Here is a 24752-nt window from a genome sequence, read left to right on the forward strand (position 1 = left end):
GGAAAGCATGAGTCAAACTGAGCTATTCCGACGAGACTGGTGCCGGGTGGGAGTAGAAATATCTGGGGGACACTTTGTAAAGTACATGATTGTCTAACTACTGTGCTGTACACCTGAAACTAATACAAAATATTACTAAATGTAGACTGTAACTGAAAAATAAAATTAAAAATATAAATTGTAAAAGCTTCCGTTCTTTAATTTCAATAGCAAAGAGAAGCACCCACTGGCAGCCCTCACCTGAATGCTCTGGTTTAGAGAAGAGGTTCTCTGATGAGAAGGAAGAGGTTCTGCAGACCAGGGCTGCCTGGTGCACCCATGTTTTCTCCATCCCGTGGTGAGATGAGGAAAATGAGAGCTTTGCCAACCTGCTACTCCACCAGTTCTCTATGCAAACGCTCCATCCTGGTCACAGTGGCTCCGCCCTGGTGTTTGCTCACTCCATGTTTATTTTTTGCCAGAGTCCTGTAGCACACCACTTCCCAATCATACACATTTTTTCAACCCTCATCCGAGGGTATTTTTCCATTGATTTTTAAACAAAGTGGAAGAGAGGAGGAAAGACAGAGAGAAATATCGATGTGAGAGAATATCAATGTTGGTTGCCTCCTGCATGCACCCTGACCAGGGCCTGGGCCTGGGAGGAGCCTGCACCCGAAGTATGTGCCCTTGACCAAAATGGGACCCAGGATCCTTCCATCCACAGGTGGACATCTATCCACTGAGCCAAACCGGTTAGGGCCCAATCGTATTTCCAACACTACCTACCAGTGGCCACTGTCTCATACCATCAGCCTTATTTCTTAATATTTTTACTTATTTTGACAAATGTATGTTTCTTAAACATACCATTTTAGAAGTTAATTATAAAAGACCCATATTTTAAAAGTATCATTTGATGTGAATAGAAAGTAGCTATTAAAATAAATTTCATTTTTAAAACGTTTTCTAATTTTAAGCTAGACAGTATTGGCCAGTAAAAGCTCTGAGTCCAAGCATGCTGTCTTTTTTCTGTTAACAGAGAGAAACGATCAAGGTTGAGAATTACTAAAGTCACAGGAAATCACATGGAGACACTCTTCTTGAAGTGATGCATGTATCAAAAGAAACCTGAAATGAAGATAATTTCCTCACTGCTCTGTTTCACTGTTTCCCTGTTCCATTACTCACTGAATGTCCTCCCAACTCTGATATTCGTTTTGCTTTTTTTGGGTAATGATGCTATAGTAACAACAATAAGAAGAATGGTGCTGTTACTACTGCTGATGAGAATAGTAATACTCATAATTAAAATAAAGCCAAGAATAGAGTCTTACTATATGCCCAGCCCTGTTTTCAGCATGCTTCCTAACAGCCTAGGAGCAAAGCACATTATTCAACTTTTATAGGTGGAAACTTGTAGCCCTAAAAAGTTGAATAATGTGTTCAAGCTCAAAGAGCTATCAAGTTTAAAAGCAGTCAATAATCACACCTCGGCTCTAAGTCACACAGACCTTGTTCCAGCTTTGTCATTTACTTTGTAATGCTGGGCAAGCCACTCTCACACCAATTTGCAGGAGAAACCGAACACTGGAGAGGTGACAATTAAATAACATTATACACCTGGCATAAGGACTCAGGAGGAGAAGGAAGAGGAGGAGGAGGAGTAAGCTGGGGAGAAAGAGATGGAGGAGGAGGGAGAAATGGAATTTGAATCCCTCTGCATCATTCATTAGCTATTTAACCTTGGGAAGGCTGTTTAAAGTCTCACTTTCTTCATCTATAAAATGAGATGATATCAATTCGTGGATAACACTGTGGCAAATGTTTTGAAGTGGCGGCAGTGAAATGATAGCACAGTAGTTGGTATGTAATAGGCCCTCAATAGGCAGTCGTGTTATTATGCTGCAGTGTGCTTATCAAATCCCCAGCCATTATTCACGGCTCATTCTGTGCCATCCATTCTCTGATGCTTTCCCTCATGTGTTCTGCCCACAATGATAACTGCAACGATAACTCTTTCCTCTGAATTTCATATCACTTAGTTCATATTTTTAAAGATCCAACTTGTTCTTCGAACATAATTGAACCTTTTAGAAAGCAGGAAAGATAAACTTCTTTCTAGCACATGGGATTTAACACGCTCGAGCCTCCCAAAGGGCCCACAAAGAACAAGCAGTGAATGGATCTTTTAAATTAATAATCATACAAAATGGGAAAGGTTATGGCGGCAGTACATAAGAAGGTGAATTCTGATCTAAGTGATAGGGAGGAGAAGAGAGCATCTTTTGTTTTCTGAGACTCTTTTTCCCTCTTCATGTTGTTTCTCCACAGCACTTTACGGGAACAGCACCACCTTCTGCAGAGGACATTAAATGCTCATAAAGATAAGATATTCACATCTTTGATAAAGGGATGGCTCCATTTGGCCAAAAGAATGTCACATTTTAATATCTGAGCACTTATCTCCTCCTTTACTTATTTCTAATTTTAAAGGTTACAGAAAATTGTGGTAAAGTTAGAAAAATACACACACAAAATAAATAAGAAAACACAAATTTCCAGAAATAACCACTATGAACATATCCTGGTATGTCTCTCTCTCTTTTTTCTTAGTGTCATTTATCACATTTTAAATAAAACTAAGTGTACTAGGATCAGGCTACATATACATTCTTAAAAACAGTATCTTCATATTCTTCCATATGCTTTAAGAAGATACAATTTTCAGGGCTATGTAATACTTCTTCCACATGTGGATGTCATTATTTAATTAAGCTCTTGCTGGTAGACGCTTAGGTTGTTTTCAAACTGTCCTTATTTTAAGCCAGTGGTTGGCAAACTCTAGTCAACAGAGCCAAATATCAACAGTACAACAATTGAAATTTCTTTTGAGAGCCAAATTTTTTAAACTTAAACTTCTTCTAACGCCACTTCTTCAAAAATAGACGTGCCCAGGCCATGGTATTTTGTGGAAGAGCCACACTCAAGGGGCCAAAGAGCCGCATGTGGCTCGCGAGCCGCAGTTTCCCGACCACGGTTTTAAGCGGTTCATAAGGTAACATCCTTCCAGATACATCTTTCTGTTCAAAGATGATTCTTAGCATAAAAGAATATGTGTGTAATATTAGGTTCAAAAGTGACAGGTTTTGTAAGCTCCTAAGCACTATTCACTCCATAGACAGTGATTGGTGACCCTTCACACCATGCATTTACCATCAGGTTGGGGGACAATATTTAAAAAAATAAATAAATCTTTGACAATTTGCCTAGAAAGCCAATGCCGCCTTTACATTTTATGGACTTTTAAAAACACGTTGCTTAAACCTCAACTTAGAATACCAGTACTCTAGCCACTCCACCTTCTGCTCAACTATAAAAATGAAAGCCTGCATCATGGAAAATAACCATTGCGAAGTTAGACAAGGAGGCCATTAGATTCACGTAGCTCCCAGGCTGTGGCAGCTTACCTAAGTAAACCCAATTCTAAGCCTATAAAAATGCCCAATTCTAAGCCTATATACACACTCAGGGCACCGAGGACCATGGGCCACACACAGCCAAGGGGGCTTGACGCTTAGCTACTCAATCATTTCCTGAGTTTGCTTCTGCCTTTTCTCCTAACAACCCCTCCCCAAGCTCCTGTTGGTGGAGCACCCCTGACCCTTTTCAGATTTCTGCTCAAATGAAGTATTGAAATGTGGAGTCTGCCCCCGTTAATCTTTGAATAGTTCTGACGTCAGAAGAGGAAATGGAAGGCGAACCCCGACAACCCCCAAGAGCACCGAGCAACGGGACACAGGTACCTGCTGAGCCCCCGAGCTCACTGTGTTCTCGCCCCGGAGGTCACAGGGAAGGTCCTCGCAGGTCCTGGTGCCTGGCCCACAGCCTTTCCATCCTGAACCAGCTGTCAGGCTTCAACCCAGCATTTCTCCCTCCTACTGACTCCGAAGCGCATGGAGTTCACCTGGGCCCCACTTAGAAACCGGCAGGCCCAGGGCTCAACTAGGTCCTACTTAGAAACTGGACCTGGTCCAGGGTCCAGGTGGGTCCAATTCATTAACCAGAGCGGGTCCAGGATTAGATTGGTTGCGGGTGAGGCCTCAGGTGAATACAATTTTGTTTTAAGGCTGAACAAGCATACCTTACCAAAGATAATCTTGTTTTTTAAATCCTCACCTGAGGATTCATTTTTTTTAATCATTGAATTTTATTTTATTTTTTTAATCCTCATCCGAGGATATTTTTCCATCGACTTTTAGAGAGAGTGGAAGAGACAGGGAAAGACAGAGAAGAATATCGATGTGAGAGAAACACATCAATTGGTCGCCTCCTGCACGCACCCAGACCAAGGTCCAGGCCACGGAGGAGCCTGCAACAGAGGTACGTGCCCTTGACTGAAATGGAACCCTGGACCCTTTGGCCTGCAGGGCGATGCTCTATCCACTGAGCCAAACCAGCTAGGGTTCATTGAATTTTAGAGAGAGAGAGAAAGGGAGAGAAAGAAAGATCAGTGTGAGAGAGAAACATTAATCAGTTGCGTCCCACACACTCCCTGGCCAGGGATGAAACTTGAAACCTAGGTACATGTCCTGATTAGGAATCAAACCCACAACCTGGGTATGTGCCCTGACCAGGCAGGAATAGAACCCTCAACCTTTTGGTGTATAGGGTGACGCTCCAAACCAACTGAGTCACGAGGCCAGGGCACCCAAACATAATCTTGAGTTACAGCAGGCACAGTGGAGAAGTTTAAACCACCTCAGCTTATCCATTTACCAGGCGCCTTCAGCCAGGTTCTCACTATACAAAGTACATGGGGAAATGATTGTTCCTCCTCTGGTTTCTGGTAAGTAGGATGAAACCCATTGGGACACCCTATCCACTCCAGAGCCTGCAGACGGGATCCTGGGAAAACTGGCAGAAGCTGGCAAAGGGTGAGAATTCTTACTAAAGTCAGCACTTCCAGAGACAGAGGTGAAATTTCAAGGTGTCCCTTCTTTTCCAAATTCAGATTGGCAGGCAGAAAACATTGAGTAACAACCCTTTCTCGCTCAGGGATGGCTATTTGCCTCTTGTTTATCTCATTTTGTATCCTGATAAGGTGGTTTGACAACCATCAGGTTGGGTGTCCCCAAAATATAACCAGTCAAAATATAACTTGCTGCTAAGGGTCCTACTGAGAGTTACTAGCTCTCAGGGGCGTTGTCTGAGTCTTTTTATCTTGGGGAGTGGCCCTGAGTCTTGGAAAGGTAGCATCTTTTGCACCCTGGTGTCCAGGGGTTGTTCAATACTGCCAGGAGTATTTCCTGTTTTTCCTGGCTGAAACCTGAGAAAAGGATTTGAGAGGTTGCTTCTTTTTTTCATCTTGTTGTTGTTGTTTAAGTAGCTCTATGGTACAAATTCGCCAAATTAGAAGCTGATATTCAGAGCCTGGTGGAATCTATTCTGTATGCCTTTTCCTCAGCTAAAATGATACAATGAGCCCAGAGGCAAAGAAGCACATTATGAAGCCTCTGTGGAAGGATTTACTAAACATACCAAAGAAATGCAGCTCTAGATCTAGAATACAGGAATCTGGGGGCTTCCATCTTAGCTGAAGATCTCCTCAATATACAGAAGCAATCTGAGGATAATGTAGCTGGATGGCTGGGCCAGCTCCTGGGTATCCTTCAGGTCACAACCCGATTCCCCGAGAAATTAAACACACCTGTACTTGTCTTACAACTCAAGCCTACCTGAGACTAGAAACCAGGGCTGTAGACGCAATGCACAGCCTGCCTGTCCTTTGTACCGACCCCCAAACCCTTTTATTCACCTCAGAAGCCTTGCAGATATTGTAAAAGATCTGGATTTAGGAAACAAGATCCCTTCTTGGAAGAAAGAACTTACATTCTTTCTCTGTGCCTTTGAGATTTAAATGTTCTAACTGGTCTTCTCTAGGAACCCAGAGCCGTTGCCTGAAATGCAAACTTTAGGGAGATAATTCTTATCAGGAAAAAAAGGGGTGGGGGGGGCTATTTGGAAACCCCATGAATGAAAAACCTTATAAGTCTTTTTCACAAATATTAGTAAAAAATTTAGCCATCTGAGCAGATAACTTTATTTATTTATTTATTTATTGTTAATCCTCCCTGGAGGATATTTTTCCATTGATTTTTAGAGAGAGTGAAAGTGGGGCTGGGTGGGGGGGTGGGCAGGCGGACACACAGAGAGAAACATTGATGTGAGGGAGACACACCGTCCCACATGCTTCCCGACCAGGGCTGGGGATCGAGCCTGCAACACTGAGCAGGTAACCTGACATTTTATCTGCCAGAGACACAATTTGATCCAACTGTTCTTCTATAAACAAGTGAGTTTACCAGATTATAATTCATCAGATCACATTCTTCATAATAAAACATATGTTCTTCCCTAGAATAATCCCACATTTTTGCTTGTCTAATAAAGACCAATCAGTGGGTTCCTATATGGACTAACAGATTGGACTAAAACATATGGTTCTTGTCCCTCCTTAGCTGTGCAAACTTGAGTGAGACATTTAACTGCTTGCACTCGTGGTTTACAGAATTAAAAAAAAAATTGTTTTATGGTTAAATGACTAATTTATATTTAAAAGAAAAAATAATTTAAATGTGGTACATGGTATGTATTAATAACTGTTCCTTTCTACTTTTTAGTCCCTTCATAATTGTTCTATTAAAACACCACATGCATCCTATATTAATTCTGGCTCCATAAGTTCTATTTCATTCTTTAAATTCCCAAGAAAATGTTTTGTGAAATATGTAATATTGCATGGCTTTATGTGCGAGGATGTGAAATATTTAAAGAAAACCTGTTGCGAATCTCACAATGTTAAGAGGCAACACAGGCATGTAGTGTAAGGGAAAAAGAATCTCAAAATGCACTCATCTTAAAGGTTAGCTGTTGAGTAGGAAAGGGTGTTTCTATGCCTGCAAAAAAGGAAAAGGGGGAAGGAGCTCAGTGTAATACTTTCAACACAGTGCTAATAATTCCAGGTCTTACACAGAAGTGGATTTTCAACCAGAGGAAAAAAAATTTGTTCATCTAATTTTTTAAAGAGATTTGGTCACGTATATATTCAGCACATATTGATATGAACTCTTTAAATGGGAAGGGAAGTGGAAAATAGCAACTTGTTTTCTACCGATAGGGAATTAAATCCACACTTCACCCCCTGAAGATGTGTTGCTGAAAACACAGACTTCGTATCAGTCTGTTGACATTCCCAACATGTCTACCTAAAATAGGGTTTCATTTTAATATCGGAAATCACAAAGCCTTAGTTCTGTCTTAGCCCTTATCAAAGGCGATCTTTAGAAGTAGCAGGTGTTTTTCCTGAGATTTTTAAGTTTCTTTCTCTTTTATCTTCATTGTTTAAATAATGAAAAATAACCAAAAAGCATATTTTTAGTGAAGGACAGAATCCCATCTTGCATTTTATTCTGGCCTGATTGAAAGCAGAAAAGAATGTCCTAGAACAATGAGAACCCAACGTGGAGTCAGAACAATGTTATACACTACTTCCAATTAAGCAAAAGAAGACTCGTGGGCTAGTTTAAGGCAGGTCCCCGGCTGGAAAAGCTGTGGGCCTCAGGACACTGCCTCTTATGGGCAAAGAGAACAGAATTTAAAACTTCAGGTATAAGCCTAAGTGGACAGGAAAAGCCAGGGAAGGTCTAGAAGAAAACGAAAAACCTGGGCAAACACCGGCTTCTGTGTATAAAGCCTCCTATTGCTGGGCAGAGCCAGTGTCATTTATTCTATTAAAGTTGAAAAACGACACTCTGATGAACAGCAGAGGGCAGAAGGTTTGCAGAGTCCTTTCAACACAGGTAGGTCTTTCTTGAAAACAGGTTCAAGAGCGTGTAAAATATAATGCCACCCAGGTAGCACAAAGGACTTCTAACCATTGATCGTTTTCTGCCAGCCACGCCCTGCCCAAGGAAATGGCTTGTTATTTAGCCAAAATTGAAAATATATTTAGCTGCAATAGTAAATTATCAAAGTGTGGGCCCTAACCGAAGGACAACAAAACATAATGAGAGCATTATGCTGAGAAACCCTAATAAATTTCAGGCCAGCATGTTAGGCAGATCACTGAGGTCTGCATTTATGATGAAGCAATTCCCCACGACCACGTAGCCTCTTCTCTCTCTTTTCACATTGAGGTGCTATTCTCATTATTCTCTGCCTGTTTCCCTGATCCCCACGTACCAAAGACCTTCTATACCAGAAAACTGAATCGGAAGATTAAATTAGATGCTAAGATTAGGGTGATGAGCAAGAGAGAGGGAAACCAGTGGAAAATTGTTGGATTATAAGGTCAGGAAACCCATCTTCGAATCCACAACACAGCCCACCTCCTCTATGGCAGGCTTCCTTCCTCCAGGTCCTTCCCCAGCAAACTCACCTCCTCTAACTGTGCTGTTTTCTAATCTGTCACTTGCTGTCGGAGAGGACAGATGGGCTAGCATAGGATATGCCAGAATCTTAGGTCTGTTTCACCATACGCCCTCCTGTTTCTTCCAAAATTGACAACTCTACATTTATAATGGATTTCCTAAGCACGCGGTGATATTTACTTAAGAACAAAAGCAACGATGGACTCACATTTCCAAGACAGAACGTGGTACCAGGGGATGTCTTCTGGGAAAGGATGGCACCCGACCTGTGCGTGAGCGACCTTGGAGTCAAAGGTATGTTCTAACAAAGTCAAGCTTTCCTGGCACAATCCAGTTTGGATCTGACCTCCAAGCCACCAGGGACAGCTATGCTTCAGAGAAAGTGAAGGCGAACTGAGCATGAGGAAATCAAATGCCTTTCTCAGAATCAAAGCACAATGAAATCCAAAAAGAGGCCCCTAATAGGAGATTCTCCCCTCTCAGACCACATGACTAAGGAGAGATGGCGGTAGCCAGAAAAATGCAGACAGCTAGCTGTGATGGAGAGGTGGCTTTCAAACAGGTTGCCCGAACTTCACTTTCTTCACCAGCAACATGGAGCTGGAGCAGCTCACAGCATTCGTTCATCCCTGTGTGTCCAAGCACCAGGACAAGTACCTCATTGCAGCATCTACTTGAATTGTCGTCAGAGCCTAAGGGGACTCCCATCCAGGCATGGTAGAGTCTGCTCCGTAAGAGTTTTCTACACAGACTCTTCCGAGCAGGCTGTGTGATTATTGTATTAAGCCACCCCCTTCATCAGGGTGTTCGCATCATCACCCTACCCTTAGAGCCATTTCCACAATCTCGGCTACCTAGGCCTTGCCCTTGGCTCACTGCCTCATTTTGACAGAAAGCTTCTGCTAGCAATCTATACTAATGAAAGGGTAATATGCTAATTAGACCGGATAGACTGGACATCTTCTGGACGTCCTTCTGGACAAAGCCACAGTGGCTGTGAGGGCCGAGGACTGGCGATGCAGGAGAGGCAGCAGCATGGGAGAGGCAGCGGCGGCATGGGCTGGTCCAGCACCACGGCCCCTTCCGCAGAGGCAGTGGGAGAGGGGGCTGTGTGGTCCCCATCCCAGTGCTGCCCCTTCTGCAGAGGCAGCCATAGAGGCAATGGCGTGAGCTCGGTCCCGGCACCACACCTCTGCAGAGGCTGGATGGGGTGCGACCTGCTGTGCCTCAACCTCCCACAGCCCCTCCCCCAGCTGGCCTGGCTCTAGATCACCCCCACTCACCAATGGGTGGGGGGCGGGGCCAGCGCTAAGAAGTGAGGGCCGAGGGCCGGCAGCCACAGCGGCCAGCAGTGGCAGCAGCAGCGGGGTGATGGGGGCAGCGCCTTCTCCTGATCGGCCCAGTCGCCTCCCACAGAGGGAGGACAGACTGTGGCTTAGGCCTGATCCATCAGTAGGACATCCCCTGAGGGCTCCTGGACTGTGAGAGGGGGTAGGCCGGGCTGAGGAACTCCCCCCACCCCCCCAGTGCACGAATTTTCGTGCACCGGGCCTCTAGTAATTAATAAAGGGAAGAAAATCCAGTAGCTTTTCCCTTTATCCACATAATCACTTATAAGTCTTCGTTCTATCTCCTCTCAGACCTTATCCTTGGCCTCTCTATTCACATGACTGAAATAGTGCTGTCACAGATGTTTCAGTTAAGGCAGCTGCCCCATCTCCAAATCAGAATTGCATAATGCATCAGTTGTCCTCACAGAACCTGTGCATTGTCCAGTCCAACATGAGCCATTTCAGTAGGATTTGACCTGTACAACTATAAAAGCAAGCTCTAAAAAGCAAAAGTCTAGAGAGGAAAAAAAAAAAAAAAGAATAGAAATGTAGGAGGCCCAAGAAAGAGACTTAGGAGGACATTTTATATATGGCACCAGATGCTGTAGAAATACACGGAGGATTCCAGTTCAGAGGTAATAAGAGCAGAAAGGATTTTACCAGGAGCATCTGAGAAGCTCGCTGGCCTCCTTTTGGCCTTCTGCCTGCACTGATTAACAACATTGCACAGACCAAGGGTCCAGGCTTTCCCATCCAAAATGTCTTTACAGACCACAGTGAGATGCTATGGGCCAGCTAATCACAACCACCCCCTTTAATTTCCATGTGGGAAATGAAGCGTAGTGGCCAGGGGATAAGGAGGGGGCATGGGAGGGGGATGCATCCAGGTGGAGAAGAGGCAGGCGCCTGACTGAAGAATTGCAGTCATTCAGTTGGGTTGGGAGGGGCAGGGGCAACAGCAGATTTAGGAGAGAGAAAATGACTGTACAGATTACTTTTGTCCACAAGGAAAAAAAAAAAAAAAAAACGGGAAAAAAAAATCCAGCTTTTCGACACAGAGCTGGGAAAGCCCTACTTTGTGTGTTCCGTAGGAAAGAAAGCACTTAGGTCAACAATGCAAACGTGGCTTGAGGCAGAGCAAAATACAGAATCGCAGCTGTGATTCCACTCACCGAAGTGTGGACCTTCGATGTCCAATTCAATGCACGTTACTGGAGGGCTCCACAGCAAAGCCCACTGATGAAGCAAGCCCCAGACTGCGTAGGCAATGAAACGCTGGCTGTGACTGCTGAAAAGAAAAAAGAAAATAGATAAGATTCAAATGAGCACATAAAACTAATAAACAAAAGAATAAAAATGCAAATAAAAACCATGCATCTTCAAAATGTAGAAACATCAGGATTAGAAGCTAAATGAGCTAAATAGCACACCTTACCCTTTAAAATTTCTTTCAATAGAAGAATGTAAAATATGGTATAAAACATAGTAATTAGTTCAGTCATTTTAACTGTGGCACATAGTTACCATTAAGATACAAAATTACCACAATAGTAAACCCATTTTTTATCCTTCAAATGTGATGCTGTTTATAATATAAACACTAAAATACACAGCATTTGAATGGCAGAAGAGGTGAAATGCACCTTTCTAGCAATATACAAATTTAAGGTTGCTCTTTCATTTACAAATAATTTACTTCATCTTAAAATATACAGTTTGCTTCTCCAGTTTGAGCTTTTATTTTGCCAACTTTTACATTCAAATACTTGGAGTCAGCACCATTGCCAATAGGAGGTGGGACTATATCAGGGAAGTCCCACTGACCCCAACACAACTTGCTTTGGGCAAATATCTTAAGTTTCAACATGAGCTTTCACCATCTAAAAATTGGGACATAATAGCACCTATTTCGTAGAAATGTTGTGAAGATTAAACATAAAAGCCCATCAAAAGCACGTAGTACAGTGCCTGACACATAGTCCTCCTTCAATACATGTCACCTGCCATCAGCATCATTGTTACCATCATCCCAATGCCATATGTCTGAAATGTCATCAACAGATCTGGGACTCATATTCTAATGATTAACTCTTTAGAAAAATGCAAACATCCCCTCTTTTCCTCAAAAGCCTAAATATTAACTGAATCCACACTAAGGCATTTGCTATTCATTAGGTTCCCTTCTCTCCTGGCCAGAAGGCTGGGGCAGTGCCCAAGGCAAAGGGTGATTTCTTAAGTTGGCAAAGGGTTCGCTGTTAGTGCAAATAGAAGAAGGTTGACAAAGAAGGAATGACAAAAACTGAAAACAAATGGCTCTAATTTCCCAGTTTTGCTCGTCATTCTCATCGTGGGCACTGAATGTGTACCTCCAAAACAATATGGTAAAGTAGAACCCCTTCCTCAATCAGCATCTCCCAAGCCGGTAGGGTGTGACATTCTCTGATGTGCTGGAGAGGTGTCAGTTTGACTAAACCCATCTGCAGTTCCCAGACATGTCACTGCGGGCTACCACACTCTAGGCCACACTCCTTGAAGGGACAAGCAGTACTTTCAAACTGATGGCTCTATTCCACCTTACCAAGAACCTCTGAAAAGATTTCCTGCCCTCTACAAAGATTCCTGGTAATGTAGAATAAATATTGGGCGCCAGTATCTTCCAGAGAGTCAAAGGGCTTGTCACAACACGGTGGAAAGTGTGGGGTTTAAATCACAGCAGATGTGAATTTGAACTATGTCTATCACTAATAAGTAAAACCTCATGCAAGGCTCCCAAGACCCTCTGAACCTCAGTCTTCTTGTCTGAAAAATGGCAATGTGGCAAAACACCTACTACACAAGGATTGTGTAATAAGGAAAGAAAATGTTTCTAGCACATAGTAGGCATCCAACAAAAGTGAATCACAATTTCAGCTTTCTTTGCTCTGCTATCTTGTTTATTATGGTACTTTAATAATCTGACTATAAGGGAATGGTAGATATAGAATTGTCTCATCAGGACTATGTGTCTTTAAAAGACAAACTGACAAAACTAGACAGCATTATAAGACCTCTTGAAAACTTGCTCTGTTTTTCTTTTGTTTTATTTTTTTTTCAATTTCTCGAGTGATAATCAGAGCCCAGCAAAACAATATGGTTCTTTGATTTCCACCTTAGAAAGTCCGCAGCCTTTATTGTCTTTATGTCGTACGACTTTAGCACTTAATTATATTCTACCTTGTAATCATTAGGTGTCCTTCTAATCAAGTCTGTTTACTCACTTGTACAATTCTGATCCTTTAATCTCTCTAGAATATTAGTTTTAAATGCAATTAAGAGCCACAATTTAACAAGCTTATTACTAAATAAAGTTGCAAGATTATTTTGAAGAAGATTCACCATCGAAAACTTACTTTTAAAATTAGGGCTAGTACAAAAATCATAAAAGTAACCTCAACAGTAGAAGCACCTGGGGCTTAGGCCTTCCCACTGACCACCTGTGTGGCCTCGAGCAAGTCACTAACCTTCATCTGTGGACCTGCAGCTGGGCTTGCTCTTGGGGCAGACACTTGTTTTAGCTAGATCTCACATTTATTTTAAAAGTTAAAAATTTTATATAATAAGAAAGCTGTAAATTTTAGGCAACAGAAATGCTACTTGTTATTATTTTCTATCATGTTAATTATATTTTAAAAGCCTGCTGCTAGAATGTAAAACAAAACAGGCATGGCCAGTATACATAGTACACTCAACAACTCAATACAAGGTAATGATTAAATCACTGGGCTCCACCGTTAAAATGGTAGGGTTTAACATGGGATAAGAACAATTATGTGATCTAAGACACTTCATAATCCTCTATGTTCCTTGGGTTTTTCTTGGGTAAAAGAGGGATAATAACAATATCTAACTCATAGGGCTGCTGTAAAGACTGCATAGATAATTCACTGAACCCAACGATTGGAACATAGTAAATGTTAATTGTTATTGTTGTTTATTTTTATTAGAGAAATAAAATTATTAAAAATGCACTAATTTCTCAAGTATTTAATTCACCCCATATCTTATTATATGCATGATGAGTATCTATCAAATGAATAAATGGAAATTATTTTTAACCAGCATATTTCCCTCATTAATTATTCAGTAATAAATGATACATGCTTTATGGCAATACATTTACCAAATGTTATTATTTATTAGGTTTTCATCTGTTTTAAGATATATCAGGTAAAGCCTATATGTTGATTGAAATTAAATACCATATTCATTAAATAATGACAAAACTAAACAAACCAAACTTTATCTTTTTTTTCCGAAACATACATTTCTGTTACGTTTTACACATGGGATTTTATATAACTACGAGATCTAAATTTTCATATTTATTTTTAAATATTGTAAAATAAAATGGTATAGTTCTGTGGTCGGCAGCCGCGGTTTGGCGCTCTGTTGACTAATGAGTTTGCCAACCACTGGTGTAGTTAATAAAAAGAAAGAAAGCAAAAGTCATTCAAGGGCAAGTGATAACCACTGCTTACATTTGGGTAAGCATCCTTCTAGACATCACTCTATAAATAAATTCACCTTGAGTAGACAAAATTGTGCATAAATAGGATGATGCCATCCATCTATTTTTATTTCGAACACTTTTCTATAATAGAAAGGCACTTTCTAGATTATTGATGGCAGTTAATCTGGGTCCCCTTAAGATACAATCAAATTACTTTAACTTTTCATTTAATGTTTATAGGAAATTTAAGAAGTATAAATATCCTATTTAAAAGCATTATGAAATGAGCAATTTAAATGAATTAAAGGGTATTGACACCTAGGAAATAATTTAGGAATGTTTCACATTGTGTCTTCTAGGTGGACTTTTCCACCACTGAACATACAAATAAAAAGAAATAAGTAAATACCGGACTATGTATTTTACACACTTGCCACAAAACGAAGTGATATAGACAAACCTATAAAAAGCCAGACAATAGGGATAAAACTTACAAGATATTGTTATCTTCATTCAAGCTACCCGTTCCCTTAATGGAAATTAAGTTTATGGGCTTCAAAGAAATATTAACTATTTTCCCTTTAGGTATAAAGAGAATGCTATTACAGTATGAGGAATGGGAGATTAGTAAACACAAATTAATTGACTTCTTTCTAATGAATAAAAATAAAGATTTCACAGACATAAAAATATGAGCTTATGAGTTTCATTATACACAGCCGAAGAAGATGAAACCACAAGTTCAACTGAATGAATTTCACAATACTCAAGCCATTTGCATTTCACTATTCAAATAACTGTTTAGGAACTTCAACATTCTTTAAAAAAAGGAATATTCTAAGTCCAAATAAAAGCTACATCTATTACTTAATAAGGAAATTTGATAAGGATCATTTGGACCTGAAATAAAATAATTTGCTGTATGTACTAGAGCCAGCTGTGGGCAAACTACGGCCCGCAGGCCGAATCTGGCCCGTTCGGCTGTTCTATCCGGCCCACAGAGCCGAAAGAGCGGAGGGTTCTCTTGCTCTCCCCTCCGCTCCTTTACTTTGAATTTATATTAGTTCACACAAACACTCCATCCATGCTTTTGTTCCGGCCCTCCGGTCCAGTTTAAGAACCCATTGTGGCCCTCGAGTCAAAAAGTTTGCCCACCCCTGTCTAGACCTAGTCAACTAGTATCATTCACTCATTTATTTGACAGGTATTTAACTGAGTAGTGATCATGTATCAGATATTACTTCAAGTTCTAGGTCTATGCTGTCCAATAGAATAGCTTCTTGCCTTTTATGGCTATTGGCTATTGAACACCTAAAATGTGGCTACCCTGCAATGACATATGCCATCGATATAAAACCTGATTTCACAGATTTAGTGTAAAAATAAAAAAAATTTCAATAATATTTCATATTGACTATATATCGAAAAAAATAATGTTTTCTATATTGAGGTAATAAAATATTTTAATAAAATTAATTTCACAACTTCCTTTAGTTCCTGATAATGTGCCTATTAAAAATTTTTAAATGACATCTGTGGCTTGCATTCTACTTCCATTGGCCAGCCCTTCCCTAGGTGATGGTAGAAGGTAAGGAAACAGGTCTCTGCATTCATATTTTCATGTTTATGCTCAAGCAGTAACACTGTTTCAAGACTTGTGTGAGATGCTGAGGAGGGTGAATTAAACTATAAGCTTCAAGCCAACCACTAAAATTTGCAATCTAGGAATATGAATCAGAAAGTCACACCACAGGAAAGGAGGAACCAAGATGACGGCATAGGTAAAGGCCTGTACTTGCCACCTCCCACAACCACATCAAAATTACAACTAAAATACAGAATAACCATCATCCAGAACTGCCAGAAAGCTGGCAGAATGGAAGTCCTACAACTAGAGAAGTAAAGAAGAAAGCACACTGAGACTGATAGGAGGTGCAGAGATGCAGAATGGGCTGCTCCAACAGCCAAGTGTGTCGCTTGTTAATCGGGAGGGAGATTGTCTCTGTGGAGGCCGCCCAGAGGAGCAAGGGGTCCCAGACCCACAACAGACCCCAAGCTTAGGGTCCCAGAGCTGGGAAAAGAAGTCCCTATGGGCAGTAAGAACAATAGGCTGTAAAAACCAGTGCAGACTGGGGATCAGTGACACAGAGGCTGCTGGAGACCCAGCTATTCCTCTTAAAAGGCTGGCACCATGAACTGAACTTACAAGGTTCCACTTCCTCTCAGCTCCAGCACCAGGGCGAGGCTCTGGGGGACAAAGACACATAAAAGGATGAATTGATTTTCTGGCATCGGGGCAAGAACTTGGGGGCAGCTTTCTCCCAGATACAGGTGCTCCCAGGGATCATTGTTCCTATGCTGGTACCTCCTGGGTCCCAGGGCTGACTGTCAGCCATTTCTGTTTGCTCTGCCCCCGTGATTCCTTAAGACAGTGGTCGGCAAACTGTGGCTTGCGATCCACATGCGGATCGTGAGCCAAGGTTTGCCATTCTGTTGACTAATGAGTTTGCTGACCACTGCCCTAAGATCCTGCGTCATCCAATTTACAATCCCTGTGTGCAGCGGCTTTTGCATATGAATTGCCTGTCCTTGCTCAGGCTAAAATCTCTCAAACAAGCTGCAGCTGGGTCAGGGAGCTCCAAATCTATCAATGAAAAGCCCAAGACCTGGCACCAGCACCAGCTTGCCTTGCTTCCCAGCTGGGACTCCTCTGGGCACTTCCAAACCCAGTACAAAGAGGAGGAATCTGCAGATCTCTCTGTAAGCCCTGCTGGGTAGCCCCAGGCAGTGGCTGACTTTGCACCTCCCTGGACACCCCAAGAGCCAGTGTACCCAGTGGTCAGGGTCAGACTATACCAGATTATAATTCTACACATCCATAAGTGACACACTCAAGGGAAAGACTCAGTGAGCATCAAAGCCACACTGAAGCAAGTCCTGCTCCACAGGGGTGTCTCTAGCACAGCAGCTCTCCCACTGTAGTTGCAGCTAGTCCTTGCAGCCAATTGGCCTGGAGGTCAATTCCTCTCAGTGACACCAACAGCAATCAAGTCTCAACTACAAGACTGTGCTCACAGCCCATGAAGGGGTACACCAAGAGATCCCAGCTCAGGTAACTGGGGAGACTGAGCCACCGAGCCCTATAAAACACCTATTACACAAGGCCACTCTATCAACTGAAGGAGACATAGCAGCTCTACCCAATACATAAAAACAAACACAGGGAAGCAGCCAAAATGAGGAGAAAAAGAAACATGTCACAAAATGAAAGAAATGGAAAAAAGAAAACTATTGGATATAGAGTTCAAACCCATGGTTATAAGGTTACTCAAGAATCTCCTAGAAACCTCCCAAAATATGGAAAAGGACCAGTCAGAAATTAAGCATACACTGAAATAAAGAATAATATACAGGAATTCAACAGTAGAGTAGAGGATTCTGAGAATAAAAGTAATGACTTGAAATATGAGGAAGCAAAAAACACCCAATCAGAAGAACAAAAAGAAAAAGAGAATCCAAAAATGTGAAGATAGTGTAAGGAGCCTCTGAGACAACTTCAAGCGAACCAACATTCACATTATGGGGGTGCCAGAAGAGAGAGAGCCACATATTGAAAACCTATTTGAAGGAATAATGACAGAAAACTTCCCCCATCTGGTGAAAGAGACTTACTAGTACAAGTTCAGGAAGCACAGAGAGTCCCAAACAAGAGAAACCCAAAGAGGACCACACCAAGACACATCATAATTAAAATGCCCATGGCTAAATACAAAGAGAGAATCTTAAAAGCGGCAAGAGAAAAGCAGTTAGTTACCTACAAGGGAGTACCCATACGACTGTCAGCTGATTTCTCAACAGAAACTATGCAGGCCAGAAGGGAGTGGCAAGAAATATTTGAAGTGATGAATAGCAAGAACCTACAACCAAGAGTACTCTACCCAGCAAAGCTATCTTTTAGAATTGAAGATCAGATAAAGAGCTTCACAGACAAGAAAAAGCTAAAAGAGTTCATCACCACCAAACCAGTATTACATGAAATGTTGAAGGGTATTCTTTGAGAAGAGGAATAAGATGAAAAAGATCAAAACTATGAATAACAAAATGGCAACAAATACATACCTATCAACAACTGAATCTAAAAATCAAAATAAATAAGAAATCTAATGAACATAATAAACTGGTGAATAAAATAGAATCAGAGGCATGGAAATGGAACAGATTGACAATTCTCAGAGGGAAGGGGGCTGGGGGATGGGAAAATATTAAACAAAGATCATATATGTATATATGTATTACCAATGGACACAGACAATAGGGTGGTGAAGGCCTGGGGTGGGGTGGGAACCAGGTGGAGTAGGGTAATAGGGGGGAAAAAAGAGGGACATCTGTAATAATCTCAACAATAAAGAGAAAGAAAGAAAGAAAGAAAGAAAGAAAGAAAGAGAGAGAGAGAGAGAGAGAGAGAGAGAGAGAGAGAGAGAAAGAAAGAAAGAAAGAAAGAAAGAAAGAAAGAAAGAAAGAAAGAGACACCACACATCTCATGATAGCAAAGCTATAATATACAAATACCCTAAAATAGAACATTTTTATACAAAGAAATCTCTCTAATACAGTTATGGTTGTTCAATACGGCTCCCCTTTATATCACAAGGAGAGAATTAAGGCATGCTGCTGGGGTTGTGGATGTGTTTCTCGGGGTTCAGGGGGAGGGGTGCTCAGGTTTCATTGGCTTTTAATAGAAAATGTGTACAGTGGAACAAAGGAATGGCCTCATAGCAAATGCTATTTGAAATGTATGATATCCCCAAGCTATAAAATTAGACCTTTGGAGGAGGGAGCCAGGAGAAATACTTTCAAAACATCCGGAGCTCCCCAAAACCTCCCTGAGAATCTGAAAGCCCACTGTGGTTGAGACAAATGGATTAGAGAATAGATTAAGTTAGATGTCAATGGACAGATGATAATCTTTGGTGGCTCTGACCAACATAGCAAAGAAATTATGGGCAGCCAAAGTAACAGCAAAGTATGCTTAGAATACATTAAAAATAGCAAGTTTCTACTTTTATAATATGTTTTATTCCCTCCAAAACCACTCTGGCTGAAGAAGTCTCTTTTTCTCACTGTACAGAATTCCCCTATTTTCATTCTTTAGGATAACATTTCAACTCATTTAAATCATCTTCTCTCTCACATAAAGATTTCCACAAAAATCTAACAAATTCTGGCACAAATTTGCTCAGAATACATGGCTTCTATCACAAAGATGTGCCAAACCAATGAAAACAATGGCATTTTCAACATTGAAATGCAGGATCTATGATCCAACTGACTCAGTCAATTTTGTACTAGAGTCATTATCAAATTTGTCTTCTTTCCATGAGCAACTACTTAATTGTTAATCTGATCCCCTCACCTACTACAATACTCCTCAAAGGAATACCTAATTGTTGAATATGTTCAGTACAGATATGGAGACAGCAGAACCTCTTTCCTGCATTCGCACCACCCAGAGAGAGTTATTCAAGTGAGCAAGTGGAAAGTGATCAGGTGAGCCAACCACCTAAGATTTACATCAAGGAACAGGCATCCTGCCCTAACCAGTATGGCTCAGTGGATAGAGCATAGGCCTGTGGACTGAAAGGTCCCAGGTAAGATTCCAGTCTAGGGCATATACCTTGGTTGTGGGCACATCCCCCATAGGAGGTGTGCAGGAGGCAGCTGATCGATGTTTCTCTCTCATCGATGTTTCTAACTCTCTATCCCTCTCCCTTCCTCTCTGTAAAAAATCAATAAAATATATTTAAAAAAAAAATAAAAAAAGGAACAGGCACCTTTCCAGCTCTGGCCAGGTAGTCAGTTGGTTGAAGCGTCATCCCCATATGCCAAGATTGTGGTTTTGATCCTTGGTCATGGCATAGAGGAGAATCAACCAATGAATGCATAAATAAGTGGAACAACAAATCTCTCTCTCTCTCTCTCTCTCTCTCTCTCTCTCTCTCTCTCTCTCACACACACACACACACACACACACACACACACTAAATAAATAAATAAATAAATAAATAAATACAGATAAACAGAAAGCAGTCATCCCTAGTGAAATGACCTGAAAACAGAATCTCCCTAGAATACAGAATAACCACAGCATTCTATCAAAAGCTATACAACAATATAGCAAGCCAGGGAGAAAGCTTAGGGCATTCCATTTAAAAGGAATTTGGTTTCCAAATATATGAGCTATGGCCAGTGCTGGTCTATGATAGATTTTCAAAGTAAAGACAGAGTAGAAAATTTTTCTAAAAATAAATTAATAGAATTGATAGAGTTATTCATTCTTCGAAGCACTTTTGAATTCACTTTATCCACACTCAGTTTGAAATGATCAATTTGCAAAAATTCATAATTGGTTCATATTTGCATTAAAAATAACTGTCAGTGGACTTCTGTTTACCAACACATTGTCAGCCATCACTGTTTCACTTGTAGTGGATGAAATCATGAAATTGTATTCCTTTAAAAATTAATACATATCTCTCCCCTTCACTCACACTACTCACATATCGGTATGTACACACATCCACGTATTTTCTTCCTCACACAGATGTACACGTCAACTCAATACAGGCCATTAACATCTATGCTGATTGAACATTTCCGAATAAAAGTGGAGAAGGTGGTAGAGAAATGTGGAAATAATTGTTAGGTTTGATCCAGCAATTGAATTGGTACCCCTCCCCTAGGAACTGGCAGGTCATTTCACTATGGACATTCCTTTTGCTGAGACCACATTTCACTTGAGGTGACCACATTCTACTATCTCCCCTCCGGGTATGCATAAAGAAGTCTCCACCCAGAAAATGCCCGCCAAAAGTCCTTTAAAAGCTGCTGACTCCTGTCACTGGGTGCTGGAGCCATCCAGGCTCAGCCACCTGGTGTGCGGATGATCAAATAAATTCGTAATCCCTCACTACTCTGGCCCCATGCGTTCCTCCATCGGCAACCTAACAATAATGTGTTCACAATATTTTGAAAATTAAATATTCCGTATACCAAATGTCATGTAGATATAATTATACTTTTGGATTTTCTAAAAGTATAATCATTAAACAGATGAAGCTATTAGAATATTAAAAGGTGATGTTTTAAATGTCTTAAACACAAATAATGCCTATTTTAATCGTATTGCTGTCAGACCTAACGACATCAGTAAAAGTTTAAGATACACATTCAAAATCAATTTCAGAGCTAAAATGAACTTACTGTATGAGGTGCTAGTAAAAATAATGCCTCTCTTCCAAAATAAGAAATAAAAGCGAACTGGTTTATTTACTGTGTTAGTCTCACCAATATGAACTCTACCCTTCAGAATATAAATTCTCCATTAAGAGTAAATAGAACCACACTCAAAACAAGAAATCAGTATGATTAATATATATTCAAAATATTCCCAGAAAATCATTATATTAAGCAGCACGCAAATGCTTTCATCCCTTTCGTTAACCCTCTACTAATTAATTCGAGATTGGCACAGTCTAAGAACTAAATTTATTTTCAATTAAAATAAGAAGCCCGTATGTCATGGTAATTTTTTTGTTGTTGTTACTAGTATTTCTAATGTGCAAAACAAAGGTTTGCTGTTAGCATTTGAACATAGCAATCAAAACAAATCCTTTCCTTTTCAATAACAGTAAGGTTACTTGAAGAGCTGTTCTCTGAGGAAGGTACTACCTCAATGGTTAATCCTATTAAGAACTGAGCCTCACACAGCCACTAAGTCCTCTGGGGAATTTGCAGAATCAAAGGCTTACTGCACACTCCCAAGGTAACGACTTTTGTAAAGGGCTCTATTTGACGAGGAACAAAAGAATACCACTTGCGTCCTTAAATATCATCTGCTTTTCCTTCCAAAGGACTCCATTTTTAAGTAAGGATATGTGATTTAAATGTATTTAGAGTTCAGCATTGGCACCACTCTTGCTTCTGAGCGGAGCTGCCATCTGCGGGCCCCATGGCTCAGGCTTAATGATATGCTTACAAGCTGCTTCCCTTTTCTGCACAATGTACCCTTTTCACTTTAACATACATTTTCCATAAATTTTTGAATAACAAATTGGGCCCTGGAAGTTTGGTGAAACGGGACAGGGGAAATGCCTGTAGGCTAGAAAGCGGCGATTTTACTAAAGAAATTGGTGCAGTGGAAAATATCCACTCCACTTGCATCCCCCACCCCACACCCCCCCCCCCTCTGCCGCATACCTATCTTGAGCTGTGATCCTTTAAAATTGCACAAGGAACTTCTCCCCTCCATACACTAGGTCTGTACATTAACTTGGGCAAAGAGCCCACATGCCTGCCATCCATTACACCTGCTGGGTGACAAACAGATGAGAGTCAGCACGCAGACTCCCGGCGTTTGATCTCCTGATATCGCCAGATGTCCCCCATTTTCATTCAAACACAATCACAGTCACTAATGCAACTCGCCAGGCTGGCATTTAATAGGGGGAGAAAGTTGAATTCTAATCTAAAATCCTCACTACTCAAAGCTTTCTGTAAGCGAATAGATGCACTATTAAATCTGCTTCCACTTGTCTGAGTCTTTGGCTATTAAGAGAACTGATTTCATTGTTTACAGACTGATTTTAAACATATTTCAAAAAGGAAGACCTGTATCTTACCCCATTTGGTTTTGGAATTTTGAATTTAAACAACAAAATGGACCTTCACTTTGCTTTCTAAATTCTTAAAGACAATAAGAATAGTCTTGACTGTTGGCTCCCATTCAAATACACCAGTTACTGAAAGTAAATTAATAAACAAACAATAAAATCCAAGGCAGCTGTGACCAGTGTGAAGATTCTTAGTTTCTTCCCTGCTCCCTCCCTAGACTAATGACACTTATGAAACTGCTTAATGAGGAGATTAATTGGACTCCATTATCCAACCAAAAAGTTGGTCATCAATGCATCCTTTGGATTGATTTATGACCAAAAGGGGGATGTGTGGACGAAAGGGGCCACATGCTAACCTGACAAGCTCAGGGAAGGCCTGCATGGTGGCCTTGCAAACTCAGAGACCTAAAGTAACCACAAAGGGTGGTATGAAATTAAACTTTAACTAAAAGCAGTTATGGTGGGTAGTTACATTCTAGGCTGGTATCTTCACTGACAAGGTCAACCTTTATCTTAACTGAGCCTATCTGTCTTTTTGCATCTATAATAACATACCCTTGAAATGTCTGGGTAACTTGTAACTTCCCTTTTTCTGGACCCCTTGGGGCACAACCTAATGTGCCTGGGCACCAGGACAGATATCACAAATTCCTTCATTGTTATCATGTTAATTGTTCCTGCACCCACCTAAGTAGGTGTCTATCATTTTTACTTTTTATCCAGTCCCAGGGGTTTTCTCCACTTTGCTTTCTCTTGCCTCTCTAGTTTATCACCAATGGATTTCATGTAACCCACCTATGTCCCTTCCTTTGATTGCAATGTATAAATATAGATGTAACTCGCCATTCTCCGGAGCATTATCTCAATCTGTTGAGGTTCTGCTTCCCTGCAATTGTCGACAGTTTGGCTCAAATAAACTCACAAAAAATTCTTTACAGGTTTGAATGTTTTTATGTTAACAATTCTTTTGAAATCCATCCTAGACCTTGAATGTGGCAACTCCTGGAAGTATGCGCAGGAACGATTCTTGAGAACATGACTTAACAGTTTGGCTTTTTGTCTTTCTCTCCTGTTCTTTTTTACACAGAAACATTTACAGTGTGTCTAGCCTGAGCCTGGCACTGGGCACATGGTACATACAGGATCGGTAAGACTAAGCGTTTTCTCTCTGGAGAGTCAACATGTGACTCTAGGAATAGACAAAAATTGCCTAATATTATGAGGGCAGAGATCCTATATAAGGACTAAAGGGATTGAAAAAGCCTTGAGATTCTTTCCAGAAAATTACAAGGTCTCCGTCAGTTGGATATTTTCCAGAGGATTTGGGGAGGAGGATACCACTAGACCTCCTACAAAAGCTCAGAACACCTATGCCTGGTGGGTTTAGGGAAAACGCTGAATTTAAGGTTTAAGGAGGAGGCTAGAAAAGATCTTAGTTTCTTTCTGCATCCTTCCTCTATTGATACTTAAATCCATTTAAATTTTCTGCCTTCTTCTAGCTTCCTCTCCCTCCGGATTGAAAATGCTTTCTCTTCAGAGGGGTCATTGAGCAGCTGCCCTGGACCCCCAGCCACTCTCCCACAATGGCGTGTCCTCTCTTCATCTCACTATTGCTATGTGAAATTATTGTGTCCTTTTGTTTATTCATCTTTTGTCTGTCTCCCTATGACAGAGCAGAGGCCTTGCCTGCCATTCACAGGTCCCCATGACCTAAAATAACACCTGACATGAAAAAGTGAGTATCCAATACATGGTGGAGGAATAAATGGATAAACCAAATAATTATAATTACTATTCCTTGATCTCTTCTATTACCAGACATGGATTTTTTCTTCTCAGTGTATCTTCT

At 40.9% G+C, this 24752-nt stretch overlaps 1 protein-coding gene across 3 annotated transcripts in view; it reads right to left on the bottom strand.

Moving 5' to 3' along the window:
* TENM2 (teneurin transmembrane protein 2) overlaps positions 1-24752 on the bottom strand; it is a 1211371-nt gene that overhangs the window by 1106422 nt on the left and 80197 nt on the right. For all 3 annotated transcript variants that reach the window (XM_080675628.1, XM_080675627.1, XM_080675626.1), the window contains exon 2: positions 10915-11030. The gene's annotated coding sequence lies outside the window, so the exon portion shown is untranslated. The remainder of the gene's footprint in view (positions 1-10914; positions 11031-24752) is intronic.

Source organism: Plecotus auritus (genome assembly GCF_963455305.1).
Source record: "Plecotus auritus genome assembly, chromosome: 6".
Taxonomy (NCBI): Eukaryota; Metazoa; Chordata; class Mammalia; order Chiroptera; family Vespertilionidae; genus Plecotus; species Plecotus auritus.